The following is a 14,530-nucleotide window of genomic DNA, read 5'->3' as shown; positions in this document are numbered from 1 at the left end:
CTGTGTCGTCTAATCCTTCCTGCGCCACAGCTGCATAGCAGCAGGGCACTATCACTCCCCACATTCTCCCTGGGGCCTAGCTCTACCTGTGGAGTGGTGCAACACCCGAGCTGCGTCACCATCTGCCCCAAAAGAGAGAGACTCTCCGCAGCGGTGGCTAATACCTGGCCGCACACCACAGGTGGCGTAGTCACGAACCTAACATCATCCCCTACACCTTTATTTGATGACACCGCTGGGGTCACAGAACCGGGCCTCTCCCTTACGACGTCCCGTTACATACCCCCGATTCTGTGGCACGGGAACGAGTCACCCCACGGCCCCGGCGTGTCAGTGGCATGTGACAATAGGCAAGAAGCTTAGTGAGGAGGCAACAACTGTTGGCGCAATTTTTAGAAAGTGGAAGGAACACAAGATGATTGTCAACCTTATTTGGTCTGGGGCTCCATTCAAGATCTCGCCTCATGGGGTAAGGATCAATCTGAGTATGGTCATTAATCAGCCTAGAACTACACGGCAGGACCTGGTCAATGACCTGAACAGAATCCAAACAAGAGAAAGTTATCATTGGCTGCCACCGGACTCCTGAGGTTGCTGTGGGTCAAAAGCTCTCAAGTGACCACAAGATTTCATGGCAACACTGAGGTTTTAGTTTGCACAATAAGGCCAGGGCTACACCAAGACAAGTCGGTTGTGCAACCAAAAACATCTGTGCAACTTGTCCGCAACTTACAGTTATGCAACTATTTTAGAGTTGTGATTTTGGCATAAAAAAAAGTCCATATGGAAATCATTAAATGTAATGACTGAATGCGACACTGCGATTTCAGCGTCACTCGACCAATCGTCGTGTCGTCCTACCCTAAGTCACATAGTAAACATTGAAGGTCTCCATGTCTAGACTCCAAGATGTATATCTATACTCACCCAGAAGAACAGGAAAAGTTGGCTCAGGTATACGAAGTAAAATATAAAAGTAAGACTCAGAAGTTTGGGGATTTTGTTCTGTGGAGTGATGAAGTAAAACTGGAACTTTTCAGCCCTGTGTATTAGTAGTATGTCTGGAGAAGGAAGATTGACACATAGGATGAAAAGATGCCCTTGTCTACAGTAAAGCAGAGCTAACTTAACTAGGCATTTACCCAGGGCTCGCACTCCATTAGGGGCTCCAGGCATCTACAACAGGAGCTACACTGATAATAGCATTAAAAGTGTTGCTTCCGATGTGGAGACTGCTTCAGAACCTTTAGTGACATCATGATCATGTGACTGGTCATGTTACCATGCTGTCACCACATGTCCTGTATAATCTGCGGAAGTCAGAAAAACTGAAGATGAGATAGACTGATGTTAAGTCCTCTATTGTGTGTCTGTGTGTGTATTTCGTGTCTCTGTATGTCTTACTTGAGAAATTTAAAAAAAAAAATGTCTCATAGTGGAGGGTGCATCACTTACATAGTGCAACCTATCAAAACCTTATGATTGCCTTGAGGCGAGAAGTAGTAATGGGTACCAGTAATGGTCTGATGTCGCAAAACTCTCCTAAAATGTCCGTGTCTGAGTCTGACAGCTGCATATAAATGGTAGCACCAAAATGGAATTGGCTTTAGTTGCTGTTTCGCCTTTGGCTTTGTCAAGGAGTATGAGTCATGGCAGTCATACTGTACATAGCAATGTCCTGTAGCGTCAAATACCTCCTCAGATGAGATACTTTAAGCTCCTTTTTGCACACAGATTTATTCCTATATGATTTCCTAACAGCATGTCTGGGTCAGGGATCACCACTTAATATTCCAGAGATGCCTAAACATGTCTAATTACTTGCTTGCTGTTTGCATTGATTCTGTATATGAGGCAGAAACCATTTCTAATTGCTTAATAATAGCCGACCCTAGGCTTTTCCCTGCAGACTATACTTGACTTCTGGCTAGTCAACCAGAACTGGCCCATGGATAATGATGTGTACGTTCTCGGAGCTTCCAGGCCGTATCTAATATCCCTACAAAACTACTATAATATGTAACTATTAGGATATTGTATTATCTGAGCAGAGGAATATAAATAAAGGGCATCTAAAAAGAGTCTGTTTTCGTAAATACTCATATTGCCCATACAATAATTCTGGAGCACCATTTTTTTTTAGAAGTCCATGGCATTTTTTTTCCTGTTATTCCTTAATTGTTGGTCCGGAAGAGGTTTCTGCAAAATAATATAAACTTACGTCATGGTGATCATGGGGACACATAGCGGGTGCCCACACAATCGCCACCGGGAGCTTGGCATAAGTGATAGCCGAGCTCCATATCCTGAAAAACGGCCCCACATCATGATGTTCCCACCTATAAACTTCACTTGTGTCTGGTGATCTTGGACTGGAACACTTTAGCATCCAAAGAATTCAATTTTGGTCTCATCTGACCAAACTATATTCTCCCAGTATTTCACAGACTTGTCTAAAAGTTGTTGAACGGTCTTTAAATGTGCTTGAGTATGCAATGACCCACCAGTTGTGGAGACACGAGTGGGTGCTCTCATCCACTGGCCTAGCTGTCTTCAGAAAGACCGCACGGACCACGGTTCATCCCACTGAACACTCGCTCTCCCTCCCAGTGGGCATAACACTACTCAGACAATACAGGGTGAGGAAACCACACATTGGCAAGAATTTATTGGTTCACCAACAAGCAAAAATATATTGTACATTCCCAGCAAGAACACAAGATGGTACAAGTAAGAGATTCTCACCCTTCCGCTGGCCCACCAGGAATTACAGTCTTTGTGACTTTGGGGCTTCAAGGGCCAACTATCCCAGCCAGCAGCACCCAGCTTTTGCCAGGCACCTTTGAAAGGAGATAGCAGCAAGCTTGGGAAAATGACTGAGCACAGCAAGATATTTAGCCAAACAACCGAATTCTCACAACCAAACAAATTTGTGGGCTCAGCGTTGAGCAGTGAAGCAGTTCTGTGATCCTTCAGCTTGAACCGTGAAACCTAGGCTGAAGTCCTGAAGAATGAATCCTGAAGCAGTTCTGTGATCCTCCAACTGGAACCATAGCTCCTAGGCTGAGGTTATGTGGAATATCCGAATAAAAGCAGTTCTGTGATCCTCAAAATGGAACCATAGCTCTTAGGCTGAGGTTAGGTAGAATATCCAAAGAAAAGCAGTTCTGTGATCCTCCAGCTAGAAATATAGCTCCTAGGCTGAGGTCGTGTAGAATATCTCTCTGATGACAGAAGCAAAGCCTTTTTTATAATACTTAATCCTCAATTCAGGGTATTGGGTCTTACAGGATTGGTTGGAGATGGCTGCTCTCTCATTGGTCGCTAGTTCAATCCGACTGCATAATTTTCCTCTGACTTATGTAATCAAATGGGCTCAATCAATCCACATTTAACAGAAAGCAGGCCTCCGATCAGTCTGTCATGAGACAGTGGCTAATTTCACTTGATTTAACAAACAAAGTATCAATACATTTGGCTTAATTAAGAACAGTTCACCCTGCTCAAGTGGCCAGATGCTTAGTCATCACAGGGAGCATTATCATTAATAGTAACTAATGTTTTGGGAAACTCAAGAGCAGATAACTATGAACAGTTGGAGGAGAATCTCATCAAAACATATAAGGATCTTGGCTGTAACATGTTCTTAAACATTAATTTCTTACATTCGCATCCAGACTTTATTCCACAAAACTGCAGAGATGTGAGCGACAAGAACAGTGAGAGATTTCACCAATATATTGCGCTGTGGAGAAAATATATCAAGGGAAATGGAATCCATCAATGCTCGCAGATTACTGCTGGACAATTGTAAAAGATGATCCGATGCAGGAGTACAAGAGACAAGCAAAAAAAGAGTTGTCACTGAATGAGGAACAAATATTGTAGTACAATTTATGTAACTGTTTCTAATTCGCAATAGTGTTTAGACAGGTTTTAGGTACTTGAATTGTTGCTAAATGTCCTCTAAATAAATATCAGTAAATTGGCATAATAAAATATTCTGCACTTTATATTTGCAAAACTAATAATGTTTCAAAGTACTGAAACTTTTATGCATTAATTATATGTAGCAGTAAAAGGAAAACTCTTTGATATCATAGAAACAAGAGATACGGTGCCTAAAAATTTTGTCAGATTTACATTCAGGAGGTCAAAATTATTAAGAAATAGCTGATTTCATAACTGAACCTGACAATTTTTGAAAATACGTAGAACAATGTAATTCTTTTCATTTCTCTGTCTGATATCTTGCGGAGAGCACCTGTCATCACTGATTTATGGTGCTCACTGGAACCATTAGTAGTTTAGAAATTTTTCTGTAACCATGTCATCAGTATGTTTTGTAACAATAAGGTTGCAAAGGTCTTGAGACAGCTCACTGGTTTGCCCCATCATGAGATGTTTCTTGTGTGGCACATTTGTAATGATATACCTTTCTATTGACCATTAGTTGAACAAGCTGCATTATGTTTCACAAGACGGGATTCACATCAGCGGTATTTTGCCGCAATGCCAGATCCGGCACAAATGCGTTTTACTTCAGTGCATTTCCTGTTATGATCCGGTAACCGTGGAAGATTACAAAAAACTCCCATAGGTGAAAAAACACCAAGAAACAGGAGTAGTTGGAACCTGGGATGACCGCTATCCACTGACTATCAGACCACACTAGAAGTAGCCGTGGAGCGTTCCTAAAATTCTAGACGCCACGTCACAGCCTGAGAAACTAGCTATGCCTCACAGAATGAAATGAGGAAATCTACCTTGCCTCAGAGCAGTCCCCAAAGGAGTAGGTAGCCCCCACATATAAAGATTACGGTGATATAGAAAAACACAATACTCAGATAGGAAAAATAGCATTAGCAAATGCGAGGCCCAACTAACTTGATACAAAGAACAGGAAAGGAACTGATTGTGGTCAGTACAAAATCCCTATAGCAAAATATCAAACTCCTGATAGTAAAAAGGCCCTTGAGATAATACGAGCTCACCCCCCCTATATCAGGTACTCCAGTAAATAATGGGAGAACAAAATACCAAAATAAAACAAAATACAGAAAAGCAAATAATCAAATGAGACAGGGATAAAAATCCCTTTTCCTGCGGGAAAGCCAGCAGAGGGGAAATCCTCATGCTCACAACACAATAGCAACAAAACTTCACCTGCAAGAAAACAGATACACAGCAAAACAAGGAAAAACAACACCCTAAGGTGTAAACCAGAAAGCAAGGCAAAAACTGAAACTTATCTGCAGAAATCTTGCTCAGGTATACAGGGAAGGACAAATTTCCAGGCCAGGAACAGAAACAGGGAATATACAATTATAACCGCCATCAGTCGGGCAGAAAATGCTCTCCTGTATAGACCAGACTTGTTTGCAATAAGACTTCCCCAATTCCCAATTAACACCGACACCTGTCTGAGTCAATGGCTCAGATTTAGCTCCACTACCATTCCTGGCCACCAGAGGGAGCTTCAGACGATGTTCACAACAATTTCCTATGGACTCACGGCAAGTTCCGGTCACATGCAGTTGTGTATAAGTGGCATGATTGCTTTCTAATTACTGATAGATTTCAGCTGGGGTCATGACTTTCCATGGCTTTTTGAATTTCTCTATCTCCATGTATTCAATACTTTTTCCCTGTGTCTTTTCTCATCGATACACATAACTTAATTTATGGACATCTCTGGTTTGATTTCTTTGCCTGTGTGGACTGGATGGGTTGTTACCAACATCTGGTGAGAAATTAATATTAATAGCACCTTTAGAAATATATTTACTTTGAAAATTGGTGACGTAATATAAGACAGATAGTTATAAAGTGATTTAAATAAATTAATGAAAATAAATTGTGTAATAAACAGAAAAATATACTGCATGTATCAATTGAAAAACATGTCAGAGAGAAGAAAAATAACACGGTTCAAGAGCCCAGGACTCCGAGGCACGTTTCGCCCTTGGCTTTCTCAAGGAGTGTGGGTCATCGCAGCCTTAACGTACATAGCAATGTCCTGTAGCTTCACATTCCTCCACAGACTAAACACTTTAAGCTCCTTTTTGCACATTGATTGGGTCCTACATGATTGTATAATGGCATCTCAGGGTCAGGGGTCACAACGTAATATTCCAGAGACCCCCAAACATATCTAATTACTTGCTTGCTGTTTACATTGATTCTGTGTATGAGGCAGGAACCATTACTAATTGCTTAATAATATCCGACCCTAAGCTTTTCCCTGCAGACCATACTTGACTTCTGGCTAGTCAACCAGAACTGGCCCATGGATAATGATGTGTACGTTCTCGGAGCTTCCAGGCCGTGTCTAATATCCCTACAAAACTACTATAATATGTAACTATTAGGATATTGTATTACCTGAGCAGAGGAATATAAATAAAGGGCATCTAAGAATTGTCTGTATTAATAAGTACTTGTATTGCCCATAAAATACTTCTGGAGCACCATTTTTTAGAAGTCCATGGCGTTTTATTCCTTTTAATCTTCCTCGAAATGCATGAATAATTTATCCCTTTCACCCCCCAGTGATTTTCCGTTTTCATTTTTTCCTCGCCTTCTTCCAAGAGCCATACCTTTTTATTTTTTTTGTCAGTGTAGCCATACGAGGTCTTGTTTTTTGCGGGAGGAGTTGTACTTTTCAATGACACCAGTCATTCTGCCAAGTTCGTCTGGAAAACAGGAAAAAATTCCAAATGTGGTGAAATTGCAAAAAAAAAGTGCAATTTCACAATTTTATTTTATTTATTTATTTTTTTTAATTTATCACGTTCACTATTTGGGAAAACTGACCTGGCATTATGATTCCCCAGGTCAGTACGAGTTCGTAGATACCAAAGATGTATTGTTTTTTTTTTTATTTAACTGGTGAAAAAAAATTCAAAAACTTGTAAAAAAAAATAAATAAATAAAATTGCGCTCTTGTCGCTATTTTCCAAGACCCGTAATGTTCTCATTTTTCGGGATCTGGGGCTCAGTGATGGATTATTTTTTGCGTCTTGAGGTGACGTTTTTAATGATACAATTTTTGGGTAGATGTGATGTTTTGATCGCGTGCTATTGCATTTTAATGCAATGTTGCAGCGACCAAGAAAAGGTAATTCTGGTGTTTTGATTTTTTTTCTCGCTACTCTGTGTACCGATCAGATTAATATATTTTATAACAGGGACGGGAGTATCTCCGATTAACCTGTGCCTGATCAGATCAGCCAATGTGGGGGGAAAAATACGATCTCGCTGCATGAGCCCACATTACTTTAACACCTGCCTGGAGCCACAGACGGGCTGTCACGGACAGGCTAGAGGAAAGTCGCTAAGAAAGCAGGACCCCGAGAACCTTGAAAACTTTAACCCCTATACAGGGATTTGGAATTACACAGGGCCCAGAGATCACTACCTGTGGAAGGTTGTAGTCCGAAGGGAGTAGTAGTTAGGTAGGGTCAAACCAGGAAATGCAGAAAGGGACAGAATCAGGCAGGAAAAGACGTAATCAGGAAACATAGCAGAGGTCAAATCCGGATCGGGCAGCGAGGTACAAAAACGGCAGACAGGAGGGTAGTCCGAGAACAGGCAGAAGTCAAAATACAGGAATCACAAGACAGCACGGGAACCAGGAATACAGATCTATCTCTGGCAGTGACCAGCATACAGGAGATGGATTAGAAGGGTGTGGTGTCTTCCCATTGGTTGTAGCTGAATGGTGATAACTTCAGCTGGAAGACACACACCACCTACAGTCAGCCAGTGGTACTACAGGTCCCAGGGAAACCCAGCCTAGTGGATGAACAGAGCCTGTGCACACCAGAGCCACTGGCACTGACTCCTCTCCCACTACCAGCACTATCCACAGCGGGAACGCGGCACCGCCTGGTGATCAAAGCAGAAGTCGCAGGAGCGGACTCTAGTAGGTACGTGACAATTACAGGGACACGCACTACCTATGACGTACCAGTACGTCCTATGTTGTGACAGGGTTAAAGTGTAACGATAGCTTCAATTATTATTTAATAAATCAACAATTCATGTAAAAATAAACCTCTCTGTAATATATCTTATCAGAGAAATCTGCTTCTTTCTTCTCCAGGACTCATCTTTGACGCTCAACTCTCACATAAAATATCTGTCTTCAGTCAATAGAGATTTTTACATTACTGAGATCGGAGATAACAGTTGGTGCTCATAAGATTCTATGGAGGGAGCGGAGCACAGACATTTTGCTGCAAGGTCTCTTGAAGGGGCAGTTACACTTTTAACAGTAAGGTTCATCCTTTCTCTTGTCAGTGGGGTGTGCCCATGCAAAGTTTGACATTATTGTCACTGATTGGACAGTGTCAGAATATATGGATACACACCCCAAACCAAAGACAAGGGGAGTGGTAACTCCAAGTTGTCAAATTATTCATACATTTTCTGGAAGAATAACAGAATAACAACACAATGCAGAGCGTTAAGAAAAGGTTAAGACTTTTTCTGTAGTAGAAAATACAAGTAAAACATATACAGTTGAAAAAAGAGGTTTACATACACTATCTAAAAAGACACATCTGCAGGTTTTTCCCTCTGCTCTCTATAAAGACACATCTGCAGGTTTTCCCCTCTGCTCTCTATAAAGACACATCTGCAGGTTTTCCCCTCTGCTCTCTATAAAGACACATCTGCAGGTTTTTCCCTCTGCTCGCTATAAAGACACATCTGCAGGTTTTTCCCTCTGCTCTCTATAAAGACACATCTGCAGGTTTTTCTCACTATCTGACATGAAATCAGAATAAACCTTTCCCATTTTAGGTCAATTAGGAACCAAAATGATTTATATTTGTCAAATGCTAGAATAATGAGATAGAGAGAATGTTTTCAGGCATTTTTATTACTTTCTGCAAAGTCAAAGGTTTACATACACTAAAAGTACTGTGCCTTTAAACAATGTGGGACAGTCCATATGATGATGTCATGTCTTTAGAAGCTGCTGATAGGTTTATTGACAACATCTGAGTTAATTAGAGACACACCTGTGGATGTATAATGCACACCTGAAACACCCTGCTTCTTTGTAACATCATGGGAAAGTCAAAAGAAATCAGCCAAGATCTCAGGAGGAGAATTGTGACTTGCACAAGTCTGGTTCATCCTTGGGTGCAATTTCCAGATGCCTGAAGGTGCCTTGTTCATCTGTACAAACAATTATACACAAGTACCAACAAGATGGGAATGTCCAGCCATCATACCGCTCAGGAAGGAGGCGAGTTCTGTGTACCAGAGATGAATGTGCTTTGGTCAGACATATGCATATCAACCCAAGAACAAAAGCAAAAGTCTTTTACAACATTTTGCAGAAATACATGGATGAAAGGAATAGAAAAGAGTTAGGAGACCTTTGATGCAGACTTCTCAATAGAGAAACATTCTGGATCCTGAAATTAAACACCCGTATTCCTGAGGGGTTAAATTTACAACACGATCTGACATATTTCTATTGTGAATGGTTTGAGAATGTTAGTTTCTTGTCTCTCTGTGCACACAGGTGAACCTTTTTCTTATGCATGCAGGGCTGCCTTCAGGGCATTAAAATCATGACTGGTGTATGGGGCCCGGTGAAGAGGGGGGCCCAGCCAAACCCGGGGTAATTACTTAGCCTTATTAAGCCCCTGCTGGGCCCCCCTCTTCACTGGTCCTCAGTCACAGCCGCTAGTAGACTGGCCTGGAGGTGCTGCTTCAGCCACTGCACACATGGCTAAATTGCAAGTGAAGCCCTTCTCTCGACAGTTACTCTTCCAGATGTCCTAAACACGAATGGTGTCAATGTTGGCGGACAAAGGACTCATGGCAGCGCTCTCCCTTTCTTCTCTGGACAGTTACTCTTCCAGATGTCCTAAACACGAATGGTGTCAATGTTGGTGGACACAGGGCTCATGGTAGAGCTCATCTTTTCTTCTTCCGACAATAATACTTCTAAATAAACCAAACAGACTGAAGGAGACTTCATCGGAGAAGATAACTTTACCCTCAACCTCTCTAGTCTAATCCTTATACTTCTTACAAAGTTATTTTCACCACAAACACTGAAGAAGCAAACTTTACGGAAACTAAAATTTGTCAATCTTTAACCTTTTGGCCATAAATGTACATGCTGGTAATATATAGTCATGGTATGGGCAGTATCAATGTGCCTTTGTATGTGGGATGTTGTTCAGTAACAACATAGTAATAGTACCCGTTATGGAGGGAGAATCTTGCAACGCCACTAGGACTATCTGTCACGCTAGGTACGGGGAAGTACCAAGCAAACGGTGAAAGAGTAGGGAAGGTAAATCCTGTATCTAGGGAAAAGGAACATCGTGATCCTTGACCAAACCTACCGCTAGCCCCTGACCACCCTAGATAGGTTCCGCACCTTATGTGCCGAGCCGGATACCTGACCCTAGGTATCCCTAGTGCTGGACCCTAAATAGGGAACGGGTGGGATGAGCTCTTCGTTAACCCCACTAAAAACTATAGAAGACACAAGGAGGACACAAAGGGGGAAAATACATGAATTACTTATCTACAGATGACAACGGTAGAAGTTCAGCAAAGTTACAACAAAAATACTACAGATGAGTGCAAGCCACCAGCTTGCAACCAGAGCTAGAATTAACTGAATATCACTAGCACAAGTCCAGGGAAAATGGGAGTATTTAAACACAAGCGGAATATTGATAATCATCAGCTGGGTGGAAGTCGAGCTCCTCTGGGTTCTAAAAGGGGGGAGAGATGAATACAGCAGGAAAGCTACCTATACCAATGAATACTGCAGTAGGAACAACAGAAGTCAACAGAACAACATTCTGCGCAGCCAAACGCTGTGACCTTCTATTGCCAGAAACCACATGTCTGTCCCCTGTGACACTTTTGCATTGGACATCATGATGGTGATGGTGGTTGTTGTGGTGGAGCATCGGGAGTCCAGGCCAAATTTTGTCCTGGGGCTAATAAACACTCAATATATATGTATAATCACTGTGGACGGGAAATATAAACTGTGGTAGTCCGCACTGTACGCTGCAGGCTCATAGTTAATATCGAGGTTATCCTAGAAGTTATATTGGATGATATAATTAGATGCTGCCATTCTCAGCTAACATCATCTAAGGAACACTGTAGCATCTTATGAATAGAGCTGGGGTTTATATAAATTAAGTCTTAACTCAATTCCAAGGCTGCAACATAAACCTCCTAATAATTCATACTTTTTAAATAAAGAGCTCTCTGAGGTTGGATTTAATATTCTGGCTAAGAGGAGTATAATGATGTTCCCATACAATCTACAATGCTGAATCAGAAAGAATGTCCTTAAAAAAAACCCAGAGATCTCAATTTGTAATTTTTTTATTTTGGGAAAGATTTTGGATTGGTTTTTTATACTAACTCATGTGGCTCTCAAGGCTCTTTAAAGCACCAATATAAACTTCTAAGATTGATGCCGCCAATAGAAGGCAATAGAGGTCCTGTTCTTTGCATCTTTAAAGTGGCTATTTGCATCTACTATTCTGAGTGAGCATTGTATAGTGTATAAATCGGGCTTTACGTGCAACGACATCGCTAACGAGATGTCGTTGGGGTCACGGCATTCGTGACGCACATCCGGCCTCTTTAGCAACGTTGTTGCGTGTGAAACGCAGGAACGACCGTTAACGATCAAAACTACTTACCTAATCGTTGATCGTTGACACGTCGTTCCTTTCCAAAATATCGTTGCTGCTGCAGGTACGATGTTGTTCATCGTTCCTGCCGCAGCACACATCGCTACGTGTGACACCCCAGGAACGAGGAACATCACCGTACCTGTGGCTGCCCGCAATGAGGAAGGAAGGAGGTGGGCGAGATGTTACATCCCGCTCATCTCCGCCCCTCCGCTTCTATTGGGCGGCCGCTTAGTGACGTCGCTGTGACGCCGAACGAACCACCCACTTAGAAAGGAGGCGGTTCGCCGGCCACAGCGACGTTGCTAGGCAGGTATGTGTGAGACGGGTGTTAGCGATGTGCGATTTGCCCGTGACACACAATCGACGGGGGCAAGTGCTTTCACCAGCGACATCGCTAGGGATATCGCTGTGTGTAAAGCGGGCTTACCTCTTTCTATGCCAGTCTCTCTTAGAGAAAAGCCTTGACTCAACACACATACCTCCTAACCGTCCCGGATTTAGTGGGACTGTCCCGATTTGAGGCCTCTCTCTCGTTGTCCCGCTGTTCTCCAGAGAAAAAAAAAAACAACAAAAAATCAAGCTGGCAATCCTGGTTAGGAAACTTAGAGTGACGTCTATCAGGTTTCCATCATAGTGTCAATCATTTAACTATCTTTAACAATAAAAATCTGCTTCTTGTCCATGAACCAATTACTCTGAAATAGGGTGAATGACCTGACATGAGGTCATCATCTCACTAACTAAATCAGAGTACATAACAATGGATACAACGCCCATAGTTGACATACTTGCCCATTTATCTCTAGTGCAATCGATATCTTGCCTGTTGCTCAATTACTGACAAATAGTCATTTATTTCATGGATGGATCCATACTGGTTGACCTTCTCCTCATTCTTCTTATGTCCACACTAACTAGGATTCCAATACATTTCAAGATGGATAATCGCTATTGATTTGAAGATTGTTAAAAGCCTCTAAAGAGGTGAATGATGGTTGGTTCTTTCCATCTGTATCATCATATGGAAATAGTTGATGAGGTCGGCTGTAGTCAATATGATTGACTGTTATGTTGACTTTATGTTCTTAATAGAAGCAGGTTTCAAGGTGATGATGTTGGGAGCCTTTTTAAAGATCGGTTTGGATGTGAAACTTGTTAAAATCTCTCTGGTTAGTATGTTTTAGGGGTACTTTGCACGCTGCGATATCACAAGCCGATGCTGCGATGTCGAGTGCAATAGTCCCCGCCCCCGTCGCAGCAGCGATATCTTGTGATTACTGGTGTAGCGAACATTATCGCTACGCCAGCTTCACATGCACTCACCTGCCCTGCGACGTCGCTCTGGCCGGCGACCCGCCTCCTTCCTAAGGGGGCGGGTCGTGCGGCGTCACAGCGACGTCACACGGCAGGCGGCCAATAGCAGCGGAGGGGCGGAGATGAGCAGGATGTAAACATCCCGCTCACCTTCTTCCTTCCGCATTGCAGCCGGGACGCAGGTAGGAGATGTTCCTCGCTCCTGCGGCTTCTCACACAGCGATGTGTGCTGCCGCAGGAACGAGGAAGTACATCGTACCTGTTGCTGCATTATGGGAATATCGGACCCTACACCGATGATACGATAACAATGCTTTTGCGCTCGTTAATTGTATCGAAAAGGATTTGCACACTACGATATCGACAGCGACGCCGGATGTGCGTCACTTTCGATTTGACCCCACCGACATCGCACCTGCGATGTCGTAGTGTGCAAAGCCCGCCTTAGGCTATGTGCGCACATTGCGTTTTTTTCTTGCGTTTTGGTTGCGTTTTAAACTGCACTGTGTCATTGACAAACTGCAAAGTTTATGAGAAATCAGAATTTCCATCCACACGTTGCTTTTTTTTTAGGCAGCGTTTTGTTTTTGAAATATTTGTCAAAATCCTGGTAAAAAAAAACCAAAACAAAACAACAGCATTCATTCTTTTTGCGTTTTGGTCACGTTTCACCCATTGAAATGAATGAGGTGTGTTCAAAACGCAACCAAAATATTAGTTGTGCGTTTGCATCACGTTTTTGTTGCGTTTTGGATGCGTACTTGTCAACAAAAACGCAAGTCACCAACTTTTCTCCATTCTCTCTCTCTTTCCGCTTCATACTCATCGATCACCGACGCGGCTGTCACACTGCTCCCGTGGCTTCTCCTGCTTATGAAAGTGCTGGCCGCTCATTAGGCTCATTTCATATTCACTGCTTCCCCCGCCCACTGGCGCCTATGATTGGTTGCAGTCAGACGCGCCCCCACAATGAGTGACAGCTGTCTCACTGCAACCATTCACAGGTGCTGGTGGGTGGGTCTGTATCGTACAGTAAAATAAATAATTAAAAAAATCCAGAGTGTTGTCCTCTCAATTTTGATACCCAACCAAGATAACGCCTCACACCTGGGGGCTGATATTCTCAGGCTGGGGAGACCCATGTTATTGGGAGCCCTCCAGCCTAAAAATATCAGCCAACAGCCACCATTAGATGCGACAATCCCGGGACTTTACCCGGCTCATCCGGTTGCCCTGGTGCAGTTTGTAATAAGGAGTTAGTGGCAGCCCATAGCTGCCACTAATTCCTAGATTAGTCATGGCAGGCGTCTATGAGACACCCCCTCATCACTAATTTGTAAGTGAAAGTAAATAAACACAAATACCGAAAAATCCTTAATTTAAAAAAAAAAGACAAAAAAGTCATCCTCTTTCATCACTTTATTAACCCCCAAACACCCCTTCAGGTCCAATGTAATCCACACGAGGTCCCATGACGCTTCCAGCTCTGCTACAGCTGACAATCACAGTGAGTG

The sequence above is a fragment of the Anomaloglossus baeobatrachus genome, chromosome 2, assembly GCF_048569485.1.
Source record: "Anomaloglossus baeobatrachus isolate aAnoBae1 chromosome 2, aAnoBae1.hap1, whole genome shotgun sequence".
Lineage (NCBI taxonomy): Eukaryota > Metazoa > Chordata > Amphibia > Anura > Aromobatidae > Anomaloglossus > Anomaloglossus baeobatrachus.
The sequence above is the reverse complement of the archived record's forward strand: the minus strand, read 5'-3'. Positions refer to the sequence as shown.